This window comes from Heterocephalus glaber, unplaced genomic scaffold, assembly GCF_053883595.1.
Source record: "Heterocephalus glaber isolate CG9 unplaced genomic scaffold, H.glaber_assembly_v1.0 deba00001457, whole genome shotgun sequence".
Classification (NCBI taxonomy): domain Eukaryota; kingdom Metazoa; phylum Chordata; class Mammalia; order Rodentia; family Bathyergidae; genus Heterocephalus; species Heterocephalus glaber.
In genome coordinates, this window is record NW_028258305.1 from 37,752,289 (window position 1) to 37,775,553 (window position 23,265).

The window sequence follows — 23,265 nt, forward strand, 5'->3', positions numbered from 1 at the left end:
TGGCAGCACGCTTGAATGTCCCCTCCCCATCCATCGGAGCCACTGCTGAGAACAGGCAACTTTTCCCATGTTGGTTCAGGACCCACAATCCCTTGGGCCTCTCAGAGGAGCAGGTGGCTGATTCCCAGGTTGGGGATCCAACCAAGCTTCCCAACAAGATTCATGACGGCTATGTGTTGGTGACCAAGGTCACAATCATATCCCGTGCTAATTTCTCAAAATTTTGTCCTTTAAATTCTCATGACTAGTTGCATTAATAGAGAAACTGCCTAAAATTTCTTGGAAGAATGGCAGAATGAAAAGTAATACTTTGCTAGGCCCTATCTGGGCCTAGTGCTCTTCTATCATGTATAAAGTAGCCTAACTACTTTTGTGCTAAAATCTCAAACATAATTATATCATAAGCTAATGTCATAGCTGTGCTTGCTTCAGCTAACACATACTAATGCAATAGTCTTCATTTCCTCAATAATAATAGCATTGTTCACATTTGTATGAAGGACCAAAGACCTGTTATCTAAGAGCTTTGAGAGAGAGAGAGAGAGAGAGAGATAGATAGTATAGAGAGAGCCAAAATAATGTATACACATTTCAGGTAAAGAAAAACTTGCATAAATATTTTAATACCAAGATAATTGAGATATCGTGAGATTCATACAAGTTACCTTTGGCCTCTACAATGACAAGAGGTGCTCAGAGTGGTGGCCATGAGCTTCCAGATGTTTACTGGTACAGTGGGAACTGCTGCTTGGGGAACCTTGGTCATTGAGATTGCTGCACACGCATTTTCAATTTCTCCCCTAAGGGCTGGCAATGTGGTGGGTTTTCTGCAACATACAATATCCTCTAAGGTCCCCCATAGGAGGGTAAAGCCAACTGCTTTGGGGGGTTTTGTTGTTTTTGCTGTTGTCTTTCTTTCTTTTGTTTTTTGTTTGTTTGTTTGTTTGTTTCTCTTTTGAGACAGGGTCTTGATTTGTAATTCAAGCCGGCCTTGAACTATGTAGCCCAGGCTGGGCTCGAACTCCCTGCAATCCTCCTGCCTCTGCCTTCTGAGAACTGGGATTATAGCTGTGCACCACCACACCCAGCAACACCATCTGTTGAAAAAAATCATACTATTTCTTTTCCTGAAATATGTATACTCTCTCTCTCTCTCTCTCTCTCTCTCTCTCTCGTACATTTTCTCTATTAAAAATATTTTCCCAAGAATGTTTTCTTTCATAAGTAGATCATAAGCCTTCAGGGGAAGGGACTCTGCTATTGATATGTCTCCTGGAAAAGTCTGTAATACCCAAGTTGTGTGCTATGTGTACTATTAGTGCCTAATGAATGCCTGGCAACCAGCCAATGAGATCACTAGCCTTTTGCTGCTGCCTTCGCAGCACCAAATGTCAAAATGTCTGAAGTTGAGATCATAGTCAGAGCCAGAGGACCTTGAAAGAACATCTGGGACTTGGCTTACCCCAGTGCTCTTATTTTACAGAAACAGAGACCAAGAGAGTTCAAGCAACTGCTAGTACATAGTGTACATGCTAAAAAAGAAAAGCTCTAACCAATGTGTTGCTAAGCTGCTGACCGCTGCTTCACCTTACCCTGGAGGAGCAGAGCTTGGTGGCAAAGTTAATAAGGTTGAGACCATTAAACTCCATTTCAAAGGAAAAACGATGTCTGTATATTAACCGAGTAAGGGCATGCTGATTCCTATTTAACAAGTAGGGCATTTAGCAGCACAACAGAGTGTGAAGCCAACATAGTTCTACTTTTTACCAAAATTGGGCTAACTAGCTTAGCTATTAGGATGACGTCCTCCAGTGTAGGTCTTTTTGATGGGTAGGAAATGAAGATACCCCAATACCAGCTGGCCTCCCATATGACCCAAGCAGCATTCCCAGGGCAAACACGGCACTGGACCCACCAGGGGCTGCCCAATGAAAGCAAGCAAGGCTGCATGACTGGGCCACCTCCCTGAGGGAAAACGATGCTTCTCCCTTGACCCCTCATCTTTGTTACATAGATCCAGTTCAGAGACCTTGATCCCTCTTAAAGGAAACTGAACAGCTTTGTCGATCCAGCCTCCCTGTGACACAAACCTAACTGCCAACTTGACTAGATTAGGAGACACCTGGAGAGGTGATTGGGTCATAGCAGCACTGTACTCATCAGTGGGTTAGCCTGCTGATGTCCATAGCCGACTGTGCTGTTAGGAGGTGAGGCCTAGTCAGAGTTGGGTCGCTGTGGGTGTGCCTTTGGAGGGTCTATCTCTTGAGGGTGCTCTTCTCCCCCATTCTGCTTGCCACTGCGAAGTGGCTGGCTTTGTTCTACCACACTCTTCCACCATCATGTCCCTGTCTTGGAGCCAGCTGACCATGGACTGAAACCTCCGAAACCGTGAGCAAAACTAAATTTCTCTTCTAAATTGCAGGAGTCAGGTATTTTGTCCAGCAACTGGAAAACTGATTAATATGCTCCTGAAAGAGAGGCTACTGTCTTTGGGGTGCATCATGAAGTCCAGTCCCTTTGTGGAGTTCCTTGGTGGGAAGACTCCCTTCCTCACCTGCTGCCTAGCAACAAGCCTCTCCCTCTCTCCCCTGTGCCACCTGCCAAAGCCCCCTCGCTTCGCAGTAGCCATGACATTCTGCTTAGTTTCTATTTCTACTCCCCTGAAGTTCTTGCTCTAGGGCCCCCCACTTTCTCTTTTAGGCAGCCCATGGAAGCTAATGCACGTAGGCTTCTACATCCCCACAGGTTCAGAGCCACCTTGCAGCCTGGAGTTCCACTGATGGGAATTTGGTGTTAGTTCTTTTACTCACTAGCTGGATGACTGCAAGCAAAGTGTACTTCCTTTTCTTTTTAAACCCATTTTACTGCAATAGAATCTATATTTCTTAACAAATACATCAATTTTAAACCTTGAGTTCAAGTTCAATAAATTTTGAAGCCTTGGATATAGATAGATAGATAGAGATAGATAGATAGATAGATAGATCCATGCAAACACCAATCCATCAAGAAATAGAGAATTTTTACTACCTGAAATAGTGCCTTCACCCACCATCCTAGGAAGTCATTGATTTGCTTTCATTAATTCATTTTACGGCTTTAGAATTTCATGTAAATGAAATCATATAATAACTTCTCTTTCATGCCTGGCTTCTTTTCTCAGTGACCTTTTGGGATTCATGCATGTTGTTGCATGTGGCAGTAGTTTGTTTTTATTGCTGAATATTATATTGGATATGCCAAAACATTTTAATCTATTCACGTGTTGATAGATATTTTCTAGCTTGAGGCTACTATGAATAAGGCTGTGATAAATATATGAGTAAATGTCTTTAGGCATAGGTTTTCATTACTCTTGGGTAAGTATCTAGCAGTGGGATTCCAGAGGCATTTGGTAAGACCATGTTTAACTTCATTTTTAAAAACCTGCCAAAATTCTCCAAAAGGATTGGATTGTACTATTTTACATTCCACCATCAACACGAGAGTTCTAGTTGCCCAGTATCCCTGTCAACATTTGGTGCTGTCTGTCTGTTTATTTAAGCTATATAATGGAGTACAGTGGCATCTCACTGTGGTTCTTACTGAATTTCCATAATGACTAATAATTTTGAACATCTTTTCCTGGGCTTATTCGGGCATTCATATATCAAGGATGTTATTTTAAATTTCTTTGAAGCTCTTCTTGTTTGCGATGAGGATTAACCCTCTTAACTCTCTTCAAAAAGGTGATAGTATCTGGCATGACAATACTTTTGAATCTCTGAGTATCAACATAATGTTACAAGATTCTCTCTCTAAAGTGAGGAACTCCTTCTGTTAGGCACTAGGCCCCAGGAGTAGCCACAGTTTTCCTCCGACATCACTTTGTCATCCTTGCCATTAGAGAAAAGTCTCGGGCTCTCTCTATATTTTATGAACTGCAACTTCCTCACTCTGTTTAATGCCTTTCACTAGCAACTCTTCCCCTCTTAACTTGGCCAAGCCTCATTGTTAACATTTGTCCACCGCTGGATCTTCTATTTGGCCCTGTATTTGAATTTGTGCATGCATGTGGAGGGCAATGCCTGTGTCTTATTTATTTCTGTGCTCCCTACATAGCTCAGCTAGTTCTTTAAACACAGATACTCACTCACCACATGTTGGGTGGATAAGGAATTGAAATGCCTCCGCTTCACCGCACCTAAGGGAACTTTGAGCCATTTCAAGAGTCTGATTGAAAAATGTGGTGAATGTTTAAATTTTTTAAAAATTCTTACAGTAAAAGGCATATTCCCACCAATCCCCCTCAAAATACTCCCTCTCGCTTCAAATGCACTTATCCCACCATTCTTACCACTTTCTCATGCAGTTCTAGAAGTCCTCTTTCATGAGTATTTTTAGTTGTGCTGTCATGGCTGCCTCAATGTCCTGAATTGATTCAAAACATTCATTCACTTTTTGTGGTCAGTTTGACTGTGGGAAAGAGCCAGAAGTGTCACAGGGCCAGATTCAGTGAATAAGGTGAATGAAGACACATGGCGATGTATTCACAAGCCTGCCTTTCCCCTGGGTGGCCTGCAGCAGTAGCATTCACTGTGTTTTTAATCACACCTCTTAAAGACCCAAAAGAAGACTTTCAGAACTGCTTCAGAAAGTGACAAGAAAAATAGAATACGTGTGTCCAAAGAGAGGGGGAGTGTTTGGAGGGGTATTAATATCAGTGTGTCTTTTACTGCAATATATTTTAAAAATCTAAATATAATAAATATTAAATATAAATTTAATATTAAATATAATAAATTTAAATTTAAAACTGTATTAAATGTAATGAGTTTCATTATGTATTTTGATCACAGCTTGTGTGTGCTGGATCTCTCTTTAAATATAAGTCATTGTTAACAGTTGCTTTGGAGCCCGCAGAGACCTTTTCTGTGTACTGTCTGTACTGATTCACTCAGCCGTTAAGTTCTTCAACTTTCCATGATCGTCCCTAGGTCACCAGGGAGAAATACTGTCATCAGGTACTCTAAAGGGGCATTTTCATAATGCCATTGTTTGTCCTGGGAGGGGTGACGGAAAACAGAGCTTGGACTGGGAATGTGAGTGCCTTGTTGGATGGGGGTAAGGGCAGGATTCACACGCAGGAGATCAGACAGTGGAGGAGGAGGCTGGCATCCAGGAGTCAGGAAAACTGAGGGCACAGACCCGGCCAGGATCCACAGCCAAGTCCGGAGAAATGGACTGTGGCAGGGCAGGGAGGCAGGATGCTGACCAGAGCCAGGGGGGAGCTGCATACTGTGAGGGCTGGAGGATATCACGAAGACCCTTCTACCCCAGGTGAGAATAAAGGCCCCAGAGACACCGTCCGGGCCAGACCTGGGGTCTCCTGGTGCCACCACTTGATCAAGCAACTTGGCCCATGTAGGAGGGAGGGCCAGCCTTGGCATAAGGGCCACCGTTTGTCAAGTGACTCCAAAGGTGGGGCAGGGAAAACACCAAAGAAGGACCACCGACATCAGGTCACTTCTTAGCCTCAATTTGCACAAAATCCCTAGCCTCGTCCTTGTCAAATGGAAGGCATCCGTTAAATACTCACTCTTCCGACGTGGTGCTGAACCTCACTGACACTGCTGTGGGCTCCCACTGCCCGCCCAGTGGCCTTCATATTATCTCCTGTCATCCTGTCTGGTGTAGGACGGGAGAGGGCCAAAGTGGGAAACCGACTGTCATGGGCTTATCTGTCACCCTGTTCAAAATGGTCCTGCGGGCAGGTGCACGGCATGGCTGAGAGTCGTCATCACGTGGTCCCAGATGACCTGCACCCGCAGGTGCCATGGCCTCTGAAACGTCCCTGCTCACAGAATATATAGCAGAAGGCTGCTCCCTGCCTAGGACCTCTTCTGAAGCAAGGATTTATATGAACTCACGGACTGGAGAGGGACAAGATCGCCTCAGTCCTCAAATATGAGGATTCGGTGGATTGCAGAAACCATGGTGTCAAGGGAGAGGAAAGTGGGAGGGGTGATGAAGCAAAGCAGGACACACAACCGACCTCAGCCCAACTTCTCACTGAGCTCTGAGTCATTCTCCAGCCCAATCTGACTTAACTCCGCCTTGCTTCTGCCTCCTAAAAATAGGCATCCTTGAAATAGTGAATATTTATTACACACTTTAGAGGCCTGATCTCATTTAATCCTCACACAGTTCTAGGAAGTGAGCACTGTCATTATCTCATTGTTCAGTTCCTTGCCCTGGGTTTATAGCTGGTAAGTGGCAGAGCTGAGAATGCAAGGCAAGCACTGCTCTCACATGAGGCCCAATGCCATTTGTTCATTCATTCCTTTACCTGACATTTCCTGCATCGGGGATTGTGCCATGGAGCAAAAAAAACGGAGCAAAAAAAAAAAAAAAAAATCAGGGATTGTGCCATGGAGAAAACTTGCGGAAGCAAATATTCACACGATATTGCCACGAGTGCTGCAGGAGGGGCCCCAGCAAGTTTCTCATGCTGCCCTTGATGGGCCAGCTCTCCAAGGGTGCCCTTCTTTGTTCAATCTGCCTCATTCCAGTCTTTTGTCATTCCCCAAGATGCTGACGCTTGTGTCTGTGACCTCATCTGGTACCCTTCTGACATGCTTTTACTCATCCTCCTGCACTTGGCGACCCTCCAGCTCCATTCAGCGTTGGCCACACCACATCCCATCAGGTCTGAGTAGAGCAGGGAAGGGCCTGGTTCACATAGCTCTGCCTTTGGTCAGCCACTAGCCCCGAGGCCAGCTTCTCCATGGGAGGGGACCTCGGTTTCCCTTTTTAAAATTTATTTTGTATTCCCCCCTTTATTATAAAATTCATAAATAGTATGACTGATAGCACAATCTATCACAAATCAATAGTTCCCAGGTGTGCTATTTAAAATGCCATGTAGTAATGCATATTCCAGTGTGTACATTTTAGAGCCCTGGATTAGGAAGTGCCAGGAATTGGGCAGTGCTCACATATGGGAGCAGACTCTCCAGGGGCAGGACGGCTCCACTCGCAGACTGGCAGCTCCACACTCACTGTCGCTGCTGGGAATGCAGTTTTCCAAACAGTACATCAGCTCTTGGGAAAGATCTAGTAACCAATTCCTCTTACAATCCTTACAAAATAAAATCTTTCCTCAGTGTATACAGTAACGGGTGCATTTGGAAATATGCATACACTAAAGTCATGTAACATTGTCCTCTTATGTACAGAACTCAACCTTGAGACAGGGTCTTGCTTTGTAGTTCAGACTGGCCTCAAGCTCACTATGTGCCCCCGGCTGGCCTCGAACTCACAGTGATCTTCTTGCCTCTGCCTCCCGACTGCTGGGACCACAGGGGTGCACCACCAAGGCAGGCTCACATCCTACCAACTTTGACTGGAGAGGTTTTTGAGTGCTGCTTTACCCAAATCTGTGGTCCAAATGGCAGATGGGTCACGATTCCCCTGGGAAGCTGAGGAGCTCTAGGAGCCTAGCACCCGGCCTGGGCTCAGATCCCCTTTCGGGCGTTGGCTGTCTCTGTGCTGTGGGGCCCAAGAAGTCCTTCCCTCCAACAGGTAATCACAGGCTGCCACCAGACCTAAGCTCACCTTTGAGAGGCCCAGAGTCTATTAAAGAGCAGCACCAAGAAGTAAGCATGGGGCACATTCTTTATTACAAGCTTCTCACGTGCATCTGTGACTCGGTTTGTTATTCTTTCTTTTCTCCTGCCCCAAATCAGCCATGAGTTGGAAATGAGTTCCAACGCTGGCCCCGGTCAGATGTTCCTGTCCTCCGATATCCCAGATCTGAAAGCCTTTTTCCCTGAGGCACAGCCTTGGGTTGCTTTTTCACACCCAGCCCTCGGTACCCCACATAGAAAGCACCTGCTGCTGCTTTCCTAGAAGGCCCCATAGCAGAGAAGGGTCTTGACCTGGGATCTCGCTGTGATGTGGACAGCTGTGCTCTGGAAAGAGGCATCTCAAACACTTCCAAGCCAAGCCTGAGGTTTTTGAATTCCTGCCATTTGCTTTAATTCTGCTCTTATAAATCAATGCCTTTCCTATCAATGGAAGGAGTGTATAGCAGGTGTATAGGAGTGTACAGGAAGCGCATGGGACATGAATAGGAGTGTAGGGGAAGGAAAGCACAGCTGCCCTAAAGATATCCAGGCCTCTTACTCAGCCTCATGGGCAACCTTCTTCCCAAAGGAACTAGGGCTTGCCTTCACATGATTCTTAAGCATTCACAACACATTGAGTGCCCAGAGCTCAAAGTGGGCCCCTCTGCAACCTAGAAGCAAGTTCTATAAACATTTACAGTGCATTTATGATATGCAGAGAATAAGAAGCAAGTCCTTGCCCTCTGTGAGCTAACATTCCACCCGACTGTGGAACTATGGCAAGGATATGAAAATAGGCACCTAGGAAAAGATTAAGCTCCTGATCCTTAAGGAGTTATAATCTAATAGGAAGAAGAAAATGTAGTGACAGAGAATACAGGTTTCTCCAGAGAGATGAACCAATAAAAGATATCTATCTGTCTACCTGTCTGCTGTGTACATATAGTATATTTATACGTGTGTTATGCATGTTAGATGTGCAAGTATGTGTTATATGTATATTATATAATGTACATTATATACTGCATCATGTATATGCACTGTGACGTGTACATGTCCAGATAATGTATATATAAAATGTAAAATGTATGTGTATGTAGAGAGAAAGGGAGACTCGGAGAATGAGAGACTGAGAAAGAGAGACTGATACACACAAATTGAAAGATTTCAAAAGGGAACTGACTCCGGTGACTGTGGAGGTGAAGCAGCCCCATCGCCTGCAGTTCACAAGCTGGACAGCCAGGCAAGCTGGTGATGTGATTCACTCTGAGTCTGGAGGTTGGAAGATCAGAAACTCTGGGGCCCACGGGCGGGAGGAGATAAATGTCCCAGCTTAACAAAAGAGAGAATTCACTCTTCCTTCATTTTTGTTCTATCTACATCCCAACAGGTAGAACGATGCCCACCCACATTCTTTACTCTGTCTACTGACTCAGATGCTGAACACTTCCAGAAACTCTCATGGACCCACTCAGAAATGATGTTTTATTATGTCTCTGGGCATCCTTTAACTTAGTCAAACTGGCACATAAAATTAACTGCCAGAGTGATTGATGAACAGTACTTTATCTCAAAGTCATGACCAGTGTTCCCAGCCAGCCAGCCCTCTGCGCTGGGATGACCAGCGGACCTGGTTCCTTCAGCTGCACCATCCAGTGTGTGTGGTGGAGAGCTGTGGAGCTCTGCCCTGCAATCAGACCTCCTCGCTGAGACGCTGCTGGCCTGAGGCTCTAGCAAGTCTCTTAACCTTCTGGGTCTCAGGCTCTTCATCTGCCTTTTTGTTGCGAGAATAGATAAGTCGATATACACGAAAACAGTTGGTAAACTATAAATAGCATAAAAACTATAGTTATTATTCTAGAGACAAAAGGTCAGTATTTTACAACATAAAACTTTCCAGATGTGATTCTCGGTCTCTTTAGAGTCCCAGAGACTAGAGAAATCACAGTGCCAAACCAGGTACACTCAAATGCATCCATGTCAAAATTATTAGGCCAGTTTTTATGCTGAGATCTTCAACCAGATCAGAGTCATTTTTAACTGAAAATTTGCCACCAAGTACATGTGGCTAATTCCCAAAATGGTTCCTGGCATTTGAAATCTAAAATGAAGATGCTATCACTTTAGCTAGTTAAATGGGGTTTGTCAGCTGCTGAATGAAAATACTCCACTTCAGCAAGAAGGAGCTTAGAGACTTGGCACAAATTCTAGAAATGTGACTTATTCACTCAACAAGCACCCGCTAGGCACTTGGCCCTGAGAAGTCAAGGTGATGGAGATGAATGCATCTACTGGGCTCACAGAGCTACTGTGATGTAGAGACCTGAGACATGAGCCCAGACACTCAAATAATAAGTACATGCTGGATGAGGGTGATGAGGGGCCATAGGTGCATTCAGAGGGTCACCTCTCCTGGACTTGGGGGGTGGGAGTGAGGGTTGGGGAATGTGTCAAGCACGGAGTGCCGTTCATCCCGGTGGCCACAGAATAAGTTGGAGTCACCTGTGAAGGGGCGGGTGGAAATACGGGCAGGAAAGGTCTCAGGCAGAGGGAAAGCATATGCGAAGCTTCTGAGGAAGAAACGCAGACAGAAATAGAAAGAAATCTGGCCCCTGGGGGGGGGCGTGTGTCCAGAGCTAAGCACTGGTCAGGAAGGATGCCACACACCATGGTGGGCGTTTGGACTTCCTCTTGTGTCCCAATTTGCCAGAGACAGTCATGGTGCATGCCTCTTGCCTCAGTACAGTGATTAATAGCACTATCTTGCTCTGTAAATCCTTCTGGGTTGGATGATTAATTCTGTGGTTACTTATCCTTAGGGCTTTGGGAAGGCAGTGGAACAAGACAGGCGCTAGGAAGGTATGGGGTGGGGAGGAAAACTTCAACCCCTCTCTAGGATGTGGGCAAGTGTGGGCACAAATAGCCATGTCTCAACACATGAAGGGAATCATTTCTGCCCTTAGGATATCTATGCCTTAAAAATTAAAAGAAGTAGTTATGACCTTAGCATCAGAGATACTTTGTGACTACCAGCTACTCCGCTAGTCTCCCAAAGAAGTTTGAAGACGAAATATTTAAGATGGGATATTTTGGATGGAACTCTCAGAAGGCTTTAGAGTTAGTTAGAAAGTACACAGAGCTAGGAGAAGCCAGGCAGAGCTTCCTTGAGGAGAAGAAGCAGGAAGCAGTAGGATCTTCCTTCAGCTTGGATTGGGGGAGTATGGGCAGCTAAACTACTTAATTTAGGTGCCGCTAAACTACTTAATTTAGGTGCCACTAAACCCACTAGCCTCTTACCCCAGCTCTGTGGACAGGGGCCAGTGCTCTGGAGGACAGTTGGGTGTGTTTGTCTGCCTCTTCTCACCTTGGAAACTGGCCAGTTGCCCTGGGAATCAAGGGCCTTCTGGGAGCTCAGCTCCCCAGATCCTGCTCCAAGCAGAGGAGGCCTGTTATCAGAGTTAAGGAAGGTTACTCATGGCTTAAGTACTGTTTCCAGCCCAGAGTTGGCATTTCTGCTCTGGCTCTGCCTCTCCCACAGTAATTAACTAATTAACTATCAACAAAGGGGTGATGCAATCATGACACAGAGCACCAGGCTCTTTACCTCTTCTCCCAAGGAACCCCCGACTCTGAGAACCAAGATAGTCCAGACTGCGGTAAAGAGGAGTTTCTGGGAACTAGGATGGTCACTCCGTGCCTTTAAGGCATTTGCCTCAGTGCCTTCCTTGATTCCAGGCTGGCTCTGAGCATGGACACAGGACTCTGGGATCACTTCATGACTGCCACTCTGTGTCCTTATGACTTACCCAGGGCTGTGGCCTGGGGTTAGGTCAGTACACAGAGCTAACATAAGCTATCCTGTTAGAGACTATAGAGTGCTCTGTGAAAAGCTCTACAATCCTTCCTTCTACAGAGATGCAAATCAGAGCTCAGGGCATTATGGGAACTACCCAGAACCACCAGTGGGCAAGCGGAGCTGGGGCCAGAATCCAGGGCACCTGGGCTCAGCGAGTTTTGTCCTCTGCAGCTGATCCAGGAGGCACCTCTGTCTAGTTGGCCCTCTCCCCACAGAGAGCAGATCTATTGGCCTGTGGCTTCCAAAAACGGGTGGGGGTCAGGAGCTCCAGGGAATAAAGAGCTAGAGGCTGGGGAGCTGCAGAAGGCAGGACTGGAGGACCCTCAGCCTAGGAGTCCCTGGTGCTGAGGCCAGCACAGGGCCCCAAGAGCCCTGAGGCCCAGAGACATTAATCCTGGGCTGGGGCCTGGGCAGCCATGGTGCCAGCTGGCCCCAGCTTTGTTTTATCAAGTGCGCTATCAGCTGCCACCCATGTTCCTGAGGTGTCTGGTAGGGATGTTGTCCAAAGGCTCTTCCAGGCCAGACTCTTGATACTCCACCTTAGCCGCTTCATCAGACTTGGTCTTGAAGTCTTCTCTGCAGTATCCCAACCCTGCTGTGAGGTCCTCCACAGCAAGTGCCAGCTATTTTCTCCTCTGTGTCCCCAAAGCTCCTAGCATATAACCTCAGTTGAGCAAGCTGCTCAATCAGGCTCATCTCATCAATCACAGGCTCTGTTTGTATTATTTCTAATTTCTTTCCAAATCCCTCTGATGTGATTTCTAAACATGTTAGTGTTACTGTAATGGTATGCAAGTGCTATTTGATTCTCAACATTTTTTGTTTGACATTATTTTATCTATTACACTCTTCAGTGCATAATCCGCGTACTTGTCATTGTTAATAGCTACACTGGATTCCGCAGTCCCAATATCCCATGCTTTGTTTCAGCATTCCCTGATTGTTGAGCATTTGGGTTGCCTCCAATGTCTGAACACTATAAATAGTGCCGTGGGCCACCTGGCTTTTCTCCACTTCCCCTGGATGTGAAGAGATGCGGTGGGGGTGGGAGAGGGAGCTCTTCTCTCTTGCACTCTCAGAAAGGATTATTCTTCACATGACATTATTGGCCTGGGACAACAGAAGCCAGTGCTTGCCACTTCTGTCACAGTCAAGCTAGTATCTCAGATTGCCATTGGGAGGCTTCTTATCTGACCTGGGGCGCCCAGCAGTGAGCAAGGGTGCTGCGCCTGTCAAAGCCCCTGAGTCTTAACTTGGAAGGGCTCCCGCAGCGAGCCATTTGCTTTGGAACTGGCATCTCAGGTTTTCTGGCTATACTGGGACATTGCACCAGACAGGTGATAATGTGTGTGTTCCTGGCAGGTCACACCAAGGTGACACTGGGAATCACAGAATGTCTGAGCTGAAAGGTGTTCTTTTGGTTTAACCAATCCAACTTTTCCATTTTATAGCTGAGGAAGTAGAGGGAGAAGGAGGGGAAGTAACTTTCCCCAGACTACTCAGCTGTTAGCAGCAAAGCTGGGCCAGGGACCCACGCAATCCCATACTGAGACTGGGCTTTGACATCATCTAGGCTCTCCAGGGGAGCATGTTTACAGATTAGAATACTCGCCATGATTAAGTGTCAATTCTCCACAAATTGACCTCCCCGCTTAACACAATCCCAGTCAAAAATCACAGCAGGGTTCTTTGAAGATGTAGGCAAATAGATTGTAAAATTTACATGGAAAAATAGAGCCAAAGCAATTTTGAGATAGAAAAAGGTTGGAGACTCACACTGCCTGGCACTATAAAGCTATAGTAATTGAGACAGTGTGGTATTGATGAAAGATAGGGTAGAATAAAAAGTGCAGAAATAGAGACGCACAAATATGGTTGGTTGATTTTTGACAAAGGTACAGTGGCAATTCAGTAGCATTTTCAATAAATGGTGGTAAAGTAACTAGATGTCCTGTACAAAAACAATAACCTACTGCCCACACTTTGTTCAGAAGTGAACTAAAATAAACATATTGAAATGCATAATTATGAAATTCTTAGAAGACAATATAGGAGAAAATATTTGTGATCTTGGGTTAAGCAAAGCATTCCTAGATATGACAGGCAAAGGATGACCCATAATAGAAAAACAATCAAAAATATTTTTAAAATTTCTTAGAACTCAGTAAGAAGAGAGACAAGTCTATGTTTTAAACAAGAAAAGGTTAGGAAGTATGCTTCACCAAATAAGGCACATAGTTAACAGACATGTGAAAAAGTGCTCAACGTTATTGGTCGTTAAGAAAATGCCAATTAAGACTAGAATGAGACAGTGTCACCTACCTATTAGGATAACTAAAATACTAACGACACCAAATACTGGATGTGAAGCTCCTGGAATTCTCATGTGAGAAGGCAAAATGGTACCACCGTTGGGGAAAATAATTTAGTTATTGTTTACATGATTAAACATATATATATAAAGGGCCAGGGATTTAGCTCAATGCTTCCAGCTCCTGCCTCGAAAGCACAAGGTCGCAAGTTCGATCCCCAGTACCAAAAATATATATATATATATAATAAATATATATATTATATATATTATAAATATATATAATATATATAATAAATATATATACCATATAACCCAGTAGTCTCATTTCTAGATATTTATACTAGAGAAATGAAAACTTGTGTTCACATAAAAAGTTGTACACCATATATATAGCAACATTATTCTTAGTTGTCAACATCTGGAAACAAGCCAAATGTCTCTGGTTGGATGAATGGAGAAATGAGCTGTAATACATCCACACAGTAGTACATTCCTCTGTAATAATGAGGAAAAAAGACAATGGACATACACAACTTGAATAAATCGCAAGTGCATAATGCTAAGTGAAAGAAGCCAGTCTCAAAAGGGTACAAACTGTCCTATTTATATTGCATTCTAGAAAAGGCAAAATTAAAGGCACAAAAAATAGATCAGTGGTCACCAGGGTTTGGGATGAAGGGAGCATCTGTCACAAAGAAGTAGCAGGAGGAACTTCTTGGTGGTGTTGGCATTGATCTTGGTCTTAGTGGTGGTCATACTTTGCATGTATAAAAACTCAGAGGACCACCCATCTAACTACCTTTACTGTATGTAAGTTTTTATGTCATTGGCTTATCTGAGTTTCCTAACTACCCATTAGTAAATCCATTGGACGTTTTAAAGAAGGAACAGATTCATTTATTAATTTACTATGAGCACTGCCCTAGGTATAGGCATAAGGCAAAGTCTGGACTTAAGGGAGCTTCTATTCCATGGGGTAATTCTTCTGCAGACTAAGTTGTCCCTGCCTGGGAGCTTGTAACTTTCCATTTTTATCCTGCCTGGCCCTGGCTTTGCAGCTGCCCAAGGATGGGCTGTAGTCTCTACAGAGGCAGCCCTTGGACCCTGGAATGCTGCTCCAAGACCCAGGAAGCTGGAAACAGCAACATTTCCAGCCACCTGGTCCTCAAGGTGCCCAGGCCACCCTCTACAGCGGTGCCTCTTGGTCTGACATTTCTGACAGTCAGAAGAGACTCTCTTGACAGCTCGAGTTCTCTTACTGGGTTTCAAGTCATTTCTTTGATGAGCTCACCTTTTTTTCCTAGTGCTTAGAATCAACCCAAACATGGGCAGGAGTGGAGTAAAGAGAATTAAGGTACAGGCAAGGGGAGTGGGTGAAGGGGCAGGACAGATGAGTGATGCTAGGTACCACCCAAGTCTCTGTGCATGCGTCCTTTGAATCCTCCCAACAATCTTATAAAACTAGTGTTTCTCCCTCTGAATAGAAAACCTAATGAAGCCTGAGGAAGAGTGGCGTTTAGGTGACTCTCCCAATTCCTACACTAAGGGAAGGACTGAACTGGACCTCAAGCTCAAGTCCCTGAGATAAGAGAGCCTGTGTCCTTCCCTGTACCACCCTGGCCCAGGCTGCATGAGCTACAGGCCCAGTTCCAAGGGCTGGCAGCCAGCTTTCCCTCTGCAGTGCCCTGGCTTTACCCAAGGGCTCCAGCAACAAGGCTGAGTATAGACAGGGTGTCCAGAGAGGCAGGGCCCCAGCCTGAGTCTGGGTTCCAACTTCCATGGCTTGGGGTCAAGAGCTCATTCCTTCTCTGCCTTGCTTTTCTGGGGACATAAGAGGGAGGAAATTTAAGTCTCCCTCCTATCCTTCCAAGGTGTGATAAATAGTGACTTAAATATCTGATAAGAGTTGGAAGACAACTTGATAAATCCCATTCTGAGCTGACCCTTGGGTCACCTGACAGAGCTCCTTGGCCTCCCTGCCTGCAGACCAAGCCTAAACTCTGGGTCCACAGAGAATTCGAGAATCATCAGGTCAGGGCTCCCAAGGGAGCTGCTGGGCAGTCCCAAGGGAGGGAAGGTCGGGGTCAGGAGCGTGGCAGATGCAAAGACTTCTCTAGGCCGCACTAGGTGGGCTGGGGCTCTAGGAGGAAGAGGGCCACTCCTATCTGTTTCTGGTCTATGAAGCCTGTCATGGTGGCCCTATGACATGGCAGCCTCTTCTGCCTTCACAGGAAATGAGCCTTGCTCCTAGGTAAAGGGCTCCTTTCCAAAAGTGCTGAGGGGTTTGAGACTAAGATAGTCTTGAGGAGAGTCAGCACTAATCACTGAGAGTCAATGTCAAGGGTGGAGAAAGTGGCAGTAAGTATTGACTGTGAAGAGCAGTGGAGCCTGCTGACCAGAAGTCTGAGACTGATGGGGAAGTGAAGTCCAGGAGGGAAGGAGGACTTTGCCAGGGTCTTGAGCTCAGGGCCAGGTCTCCACAACTTGAAGGGACTGAACCCAACAGGCAAGCTCCAGGTGGTAAGGGGCTGGGGAGCTGGGTGCGAGGTGAGGGCTTGCTCATGGGATCTCTCCGCTGCTTGCCCTAATGCAGGTCACAGAGCACCTCTAAAGCCTGTTGCCTTGGATCTGAGCCCCTGAGCTGGCAGGTTGGGACCAGAGCCAGGACTGGCGCCACAGCCTGGACCAGTGATGCTCAGCCTGCTAGTTGGGGTTCAGAGGCCCTGTTGGGAGCCTGGAGTGAGAAAGAGCTGGGACATGATGTGAGCCAGTTGTGAGGATGATCAGTGCTGGGGCCCTAGGGGCGGGATTCGGGCAGACATCACGAGCTGCAGGATCTGTGCGAGGGACCACACCTCTCCTAGAGCGGGGATGAGAAGACCAACCTAAATGACAATAACGTACAAAGTGCCTAGTGCCTAGTGGGAGAGAGATGGGAAAGGATCTCATCTAAGGAGGTGAAATGAGAAGTGTTGGCCAGTGGTTCCCCGGCTTAAGTGAGCCTCCCCGAGGCCATGTCAGTTTGTTGCTGTAGCTCTTGGGTGATTCAGAGACCACTCCTGAGAAGCACTGAGGTAATGAGGCTTAGACTCTTGGATCCAGCACTCTAGCACAGCAGGGGTGTGTGTGTGTTATGAGATTCTGCTTCCACCACTTGTGAGCTCTGGGTGGGACCTTGAACATTTTGCTTCTTTGTAGCTCAGTTTCTTCATCTCCAAAATAAAAATAATTGCATCTCAGGGTTGTTGTGAGTTAATAAATGTGTAAAGTGCTTAGAAGACTATCTGCTAAAAGGTGAATAGTCCACAATGTTAGCTCTTAGTACATGCTAGGCTCTTTTAAAACACATCATCTCGGGCTGGGGATTTAGCTCAGCGGTTCCACCACCTGCCTCGCAAGTGCAAGGTCCCGAGTTCAATCCCCAGTACCAAAAAAAACCAAAAACCAAAAAACAAAACAAAACCCTAAAGCACATCATCTCCCTTGTCAAAAAGACCACTGGAGGTTAATATTATCTTTGCTTTGCAAAAGAGGAAGTACAATCTTAGAAAGGTGAAGTGTAATGTGCAAATTGGATCTAAGCCCAGGCCTGCTGGATCGATAGGGTTCACCCTAACCCTGGGCCTAGGTGAGTGGGCCCTTAAGGCCAAATGGAGACTTGGACTGTGGGAGAGGGAGGAGGGCGTACCTGGGCAATCGAGAAGGAACAGGAAGAGGTTGGGGGTATATTTAGGTGGGAACCTAACACAGAAGTTGGCCAGGATGCACAGATGATTCAATGCTCTGCCCACACATTCCTTCTTTTCTCTTGGCTGCCTTAGCTGATTGAAGTCATCAGCAAATGACGTGGCAGGTGCAAACAGATCACCCAGTGACAGTGGACACAGCCTAGAGGATGCCCCTCCTCCCTGCATAATATGGACAGAATATCCAGCCACTGGGCCTCAGCAGCAGCAAACACTCCAGCCCTGTGGGTGATGAATCATGACATCTAACTCGCCCACACGGACCACAGTGTTCCACCAGCAAGAAGGATACGGAGCAGCAAGCCCATCTGCGGAAGGTGGGGAGTCTGCATGCCCTGTTCTAACTACAGTTGGGCACCCTGCCGTTCACACCTATGAGCAAGAGTGGGGGCAGGAAGTGGATCCATGTTTGCTGTTTGATGGTTGTATAAATTATGATGAGTCTCATGTATTTGCATCCTGAATTCTAGACTTTTCTGTCTCCTGGTCTAGAAAATGTATCTATGTCTGTGTCCCTCATACTCCCCGGACTCATCATGACCAAACCTCCTCAAAATATCCTCTCTGCCTCAGAGTTTGCTCTTTCTCTTGTGCAGATGGTCTCAGTTGATGGTAGCATCCAGTAAGTACCAAAGCCAAAGGCTCAGAGAGGACCCAACATGCACTTTTACATTTTAATAATTAATTGTATTTTTAAGAAAAAGTTTAGGCTTACAGAAAAGTGAAACAAGAGTACAAAGAACTCTTCATGTCCCCCCTTGCTCCTAGGTTCTCCTATCACTAACATTAGTATGGAACATTCATGTTTGTTATAACTGATGAACCCATTTTGATACATTATGATTAATTAACAGGAAAATTAACATTAGGGCTCACTATGTTGTACATTCTATAGGTTTTAATAAATAGAATCTGTATGATATTGTAATAGAAGGTACACGACACCAACATGCACATTTTAATGCAAAGCTCATTCCTTAAGCAAATAGCGCTTGGAAGTGGGGTCCACACATAGTGTTTCTCCCCAAAGAAAAGCATCAGGATGTCCTTGACAGCACCTTGCTGTTCTTGAATCCTGGTGCCAGGAATCCCCACAACCCTCATTGGTTCCCAGTTGGTTCTGGCTCTCACCTGCCTCTGTCAGAAGGGAGCCTGTGATTAGCAGATGAACCATTATTTTACATTCCAAACTCATGAAAATCACCTCATGGGGAACTTTGGATGGTATGATGATCTTTAGCATGGAAGATATACAATAGATAAGGTAGCAGTCTGTTTCTTTGCCTACAATGCCTATAATTCATTCTTAGGCTTCAGCCTTTGTCAACTTTATCCACTCATGAACTTATTTTCTGCTGCAGGATCTCCACCACCAGCCCCAGAGGGTTACAAAAAGTGGTGAGGCCAAAGTGACTTGGGATATTTAGGGCTCTTTCATTTTAAAAAAAAAAAAAGCGCCCCAGTACTGTCTCATTAATGGCTGTGGAATAGGGTAAAAGGTGAGAAGAGGGTGGAGAGAGAAAGATCTCAAGACCCGGAAGAATCAAACCCTATTCCTTCTCTTCACATTTGTACAACTCAAGCAATCTGTTAGCCTTTCAATTCTTAAATGCTGAAACAGTTAACTTTAGAAAGAACAATGGAATGATCTGGAATCCCTCTCCTTGTTACAAGGTAATTCATCCAAAGAAAAGGAATGTGTTGCTCAGATTTCTTCACTCTTTTTTAAAATTTTGAGTAATGTGGGCTATTAAAATGTTTCTCAAAAAAGAAGAAAAGAAATAGCCTTTAAAGACTGCTGTGAAGTAGTCATTTCAATTATGTTTATCAAAACTAGATTAGGTGTGTTTTGGGTGCCATGGGGTGTGACACAGAGGCAGGTGACCCATGTGGTAAGCATTCTAGACCCAATCCAGAATATATGCTTTGATTAAGCATGTATATTTTGTACTCACATGTTATGACTTGCATCCATATGTTTCTCCAAAGTCTCATGTGGTCACAGGTGGGGAGTTTCGAAGGTGGCTGGTATAGGATGTGTGAATGTGGATTAAGGGTATGATACTGGGATTAAGTTGCTCCACCCTGGGTATGGGCAGCACCGATCAAAAGGCATTTAGCCTAGATGCTATTTCGCTGCTTGCTGCTTCACCGTCTCCTACCTGCTTTGCCATGGACTATTTTTCCTCTGCGATGCCTCTCTACCAAGCCACCCTGCTTTGCAGCCAGCTGGCTATGGACTGAAACCTTTAGAAAACATGAGCCAAATAAACCTTTCCTAGTTTAACTTTAGGTGTCAGGTATTTTGCCTCAGCAATGAGAAGAGTACCTGAGTCAGCATGGATAGGGGTGAATCCTGGATTCTCACCATTCTCCTAATGGTCTCTAGGACCAGAAACTATAAATATAACTGAGTGACGTTGAGCCATGCCCAGCCTAGAGTCCCAGTCTCATCATCTGTGAGATGCGGACCTCGGACTAGAAGATTAGTCAAGATGACCTCCTAAGCTTTCTACTTCTTATTTCATGTTTGGTGCATGCGTGCATGTGCGTGTGTGTGTGTGTGTGTGTGCACGTGCGTGTGTTGACTGAATTTAAAAATAATAAAATTACTGCTTTCTGACCCAACCCCTGCCATAGAAGTCTCAACAACGTCTCTATCTTGCCTCTTCATGGGCTTTGACCTCCCGTGACACTATTCTCTCTGGGAAGGGATATTCTCCCCCTCAAAGAATGAGATGTCCTCTTAACAACCTTTATGAGTATTGCAGAAAAAGTTTTCAGTAGAAAACTATGCACCATCTATAGCACAACATTCTGGGTTATCAGATTCTACTGTTCATTGTCTTTGACCTATTCTGCAATGCTCTATAAATTTTACTAGCTACATAAATTCTGTCCTGTCTGATAGGGATTTAATTGACTTCCTCCCCCTTTGGAAAAAAAACAGTTTCGATTCCATTTGTAATACATCTCAACATTCCTTTCTTTACTTAATATAAATTTGTGTGTTTTCCTTTGAACATTTGCCTGGTTTCCTGGTAGCAAGAATAAATAAATTCTTTATCATGCCTATTTTTATATCTGTATGTGAATCATGATTTTTATCTTTTTCTGAAAATTATCTTTTAATAATATATTGTTTCTCCTGAACCTTTTAGGAGATTGTTTCCATTTTCAGCCCATCATTTGAATGTTGTTTTACTTCATCCCTCTCCTCCTTACCAGTTATTGCTCTCTCTTCCACCTTACCCAGCCCACTTATAGCTCCTCTTAAATTCTTCTGTTCTTTTACCCCAGACTTGGGCAAAATCAGGCTTGAACTCATCCAGGCACTGCTGGAAACCAAATGTTTTGAGGTTTGTTATGTTGGAAATTTCAGCTTCAGTGCTTAAGAAATATAGCCTGGGCATGTTTTGGTATTTAGGATCATTTGAGAGCTGCCTGCTTGGTGCCAGGAGAGAGAGGCCATAGTTAGCAGTTTGGAAGCCAGACTCAGGGCCTGTGTCTTTTCAGATAATTGGCATGACATTAATTATGTGAATAATTTAACTCGTTGCTTAAGTTTCTTTTAACTTTAAATAGGGTATTTAATATTGAGATGGATCTCTATCACCTTCCATTATAGTTTTTGTTTTTGTTGTTTTTGCTTTTAATGGCCTTCATTAAGAACTACAGGAATCCTTGAGTGTGGCTGTGCCATTATATTTAGGCTGGCTCATTTGAGTGTGTACGTAAGTGTGAAACACATACAGAAGATAGAGGAAATGAAAGAAGGCCCCACCAAGTTGCAAAGTGAATGAGCTGTTATACTTAGTTTAACATTTCCTTTTCTTTAGCTGTCACATTGGAGCCCAGTACATTTCTTATCTCAGGGAAAACCACCACCCTTGCAGGTGGGACAAGTTCATGGCTTTCCTGACCACCCAGCAGGGTCAGAGGCACTTTTTTATCTGGATAAGCTAATTAGAGACACCTAGTTTACTCTTGCTCAAATTCATAGCCAAGAGAGGTAAGAGAGAGGAAGTGAATAAGTCTCACTTGCTGAACTTTCTTTTTTGTTTTTAAAAGTTTAACTCTTTCTTCACACTGGTGTGGGTGAAGTGTAATTTAATTTCTAAGGTCATGACTCCAACTGGACACTTTATTGAAGTTCCTGGATCTTCATCCAGAAAACATGCTACTGCATCAGAGAGATTATGTGGTATGTTGCTTGTGCAAGAATATATATTTCTGAAAATGCAGATGGAGGAAGGGTCTCAGATTGGGCCTTGACTCTGGTCTTGAGGAAGTTTCTCTGGATAGTTCAATGAAAACTGGAGGAGCCATTTCAATGTTTTATGAATGAAATTCTTCATCAACTTGCTTTCATTAGGCAGAGAGACAGGCTGTCATTCTCAGTCTAATATAATTGCAGCACCAGAGCTATTAATGTAATTTTGAGGCATCGTGTCACATTATAAAAACATAGTGCTTTAAAGGACTGGAATTTGCCAAGCTCTCTGAGCACCCGATGGTACATGGACACAGAGAAAATCATCCCCTGAACAGGAAAGTCTGTGATGTCATAGGCAGGAGAAACCATGGGTGCTCAGTGTCTTCAACTGGACACTATCCAAGAGCAAAATTACAAAAATTTGGTTAAAGATCTTAATTGATTTTAGTTTTGATTCTAAAATCAGGCAATATTTCATTTCATAAGACAGAATAAGTGTTCCAATGGGCTGAACACAAGAGGTTGGTTTTATAGAAAGAGAAGGGCTGAAAGAAGCAGAATCAAAGCAAAGAATACACTAGTCATATCAAAGTTACAGAGAACAGAGAGGCAATAATGGGAAAATAGCTGATTCGTTCAGTTCCTTCAGGTTACCTTTCTTACGTGAATGAAGATTAAGGCAGAGGGAACTGCATCATAATGGCTATTGAGACAGGGCTGTTTGGGAATTTGGCTAATGTGGTCAGTTTTGGTTTCTTGGATTGTCAGATAACAGCTTAGTTTTACTCTAATGACAGGGAATCTTGTCCTGGTTCTGCCTCTTCTACAGACAGTCTCCTGGCACTGACAGATGCAAGAAGCAGGGACTGGAAACTTCCAGCCTCTGGTAATGCTGCTTAAGGTATCATGTGGGATCTCACTTCCACTGGAAGCCCGAGTGGGAGGCCTCAGATCATTCCAACTTATGCTGCTCCCTCTTGTTTTGTCCTTACCACACACCACTGGTCCTAACCCTGGTATTCCAGGATCTTGCGTTGGCTGCTGCTGGAGCGCTGGGCTTCTTCAGGCCTGCAGCTGGGTGTGCAGTGAGCTCTCTCTGTCTTTCCTATCTCTTCCACCTATCAGAAGAATCGTGCTGCTAGAGTGGTTTTCTTAAATGTGAATCCCATCAGTCCCCTTTCTTGCTTACAGATCATTGATGGTACCTCACTGTCTCTACCAGTAATGGTAAAAATTGGCCCGCAAATAAGGGTTGCTTGTCCTACCTAAAAAGCTTGAAAGTAAGTTGTGAAAGATGAAACCATTTCCAAGTAGCTGAATTAAGGCCAAGAATAAAACTCAGAAGTATTTAAAGGAGAAAGAAAACCCTCTAGCAACAGTATGAAATTGACATTACCTGGCATCCCATAAAAAATGATCAAGCATCAAAGAACCAGAAAAATAAAATCCATGATCAGGAGAAAAATCAACCTGAACACATATGATATAGGAATAGAAATAGATACAGATATGACATACATGATAGA

General features: G+C 44.6%; 1 long non-coding RNA gene across 2 annotated transcripts in view; it reads right to left on the minus strand.

Moving 5' to 3' along the window:
• LOC110347934 (uncharacterized) overlaps positions 1 to 23,265 on the minus strand; it is a 53,717-nt gene that overhangs the window by 26,690 nt on the left and 3,762 nt on the right. The window contains exon 4 of one of the 2 annotated variants that reach the window (XR_002392859.2): positions 14,097 to 22,857. The exons of the other annotated variant lie outside the window; for it this stretch is intronic. This is a non-coding gene — a long non-coding RNA (uncharacterized LOC110347934). Of the gene's footprint in view, positions 1 to 14,096; positions 22,858 to 23,265 lie in introns of those variants that run through there. 2 annotated transcript variants of the gene reach the window in all.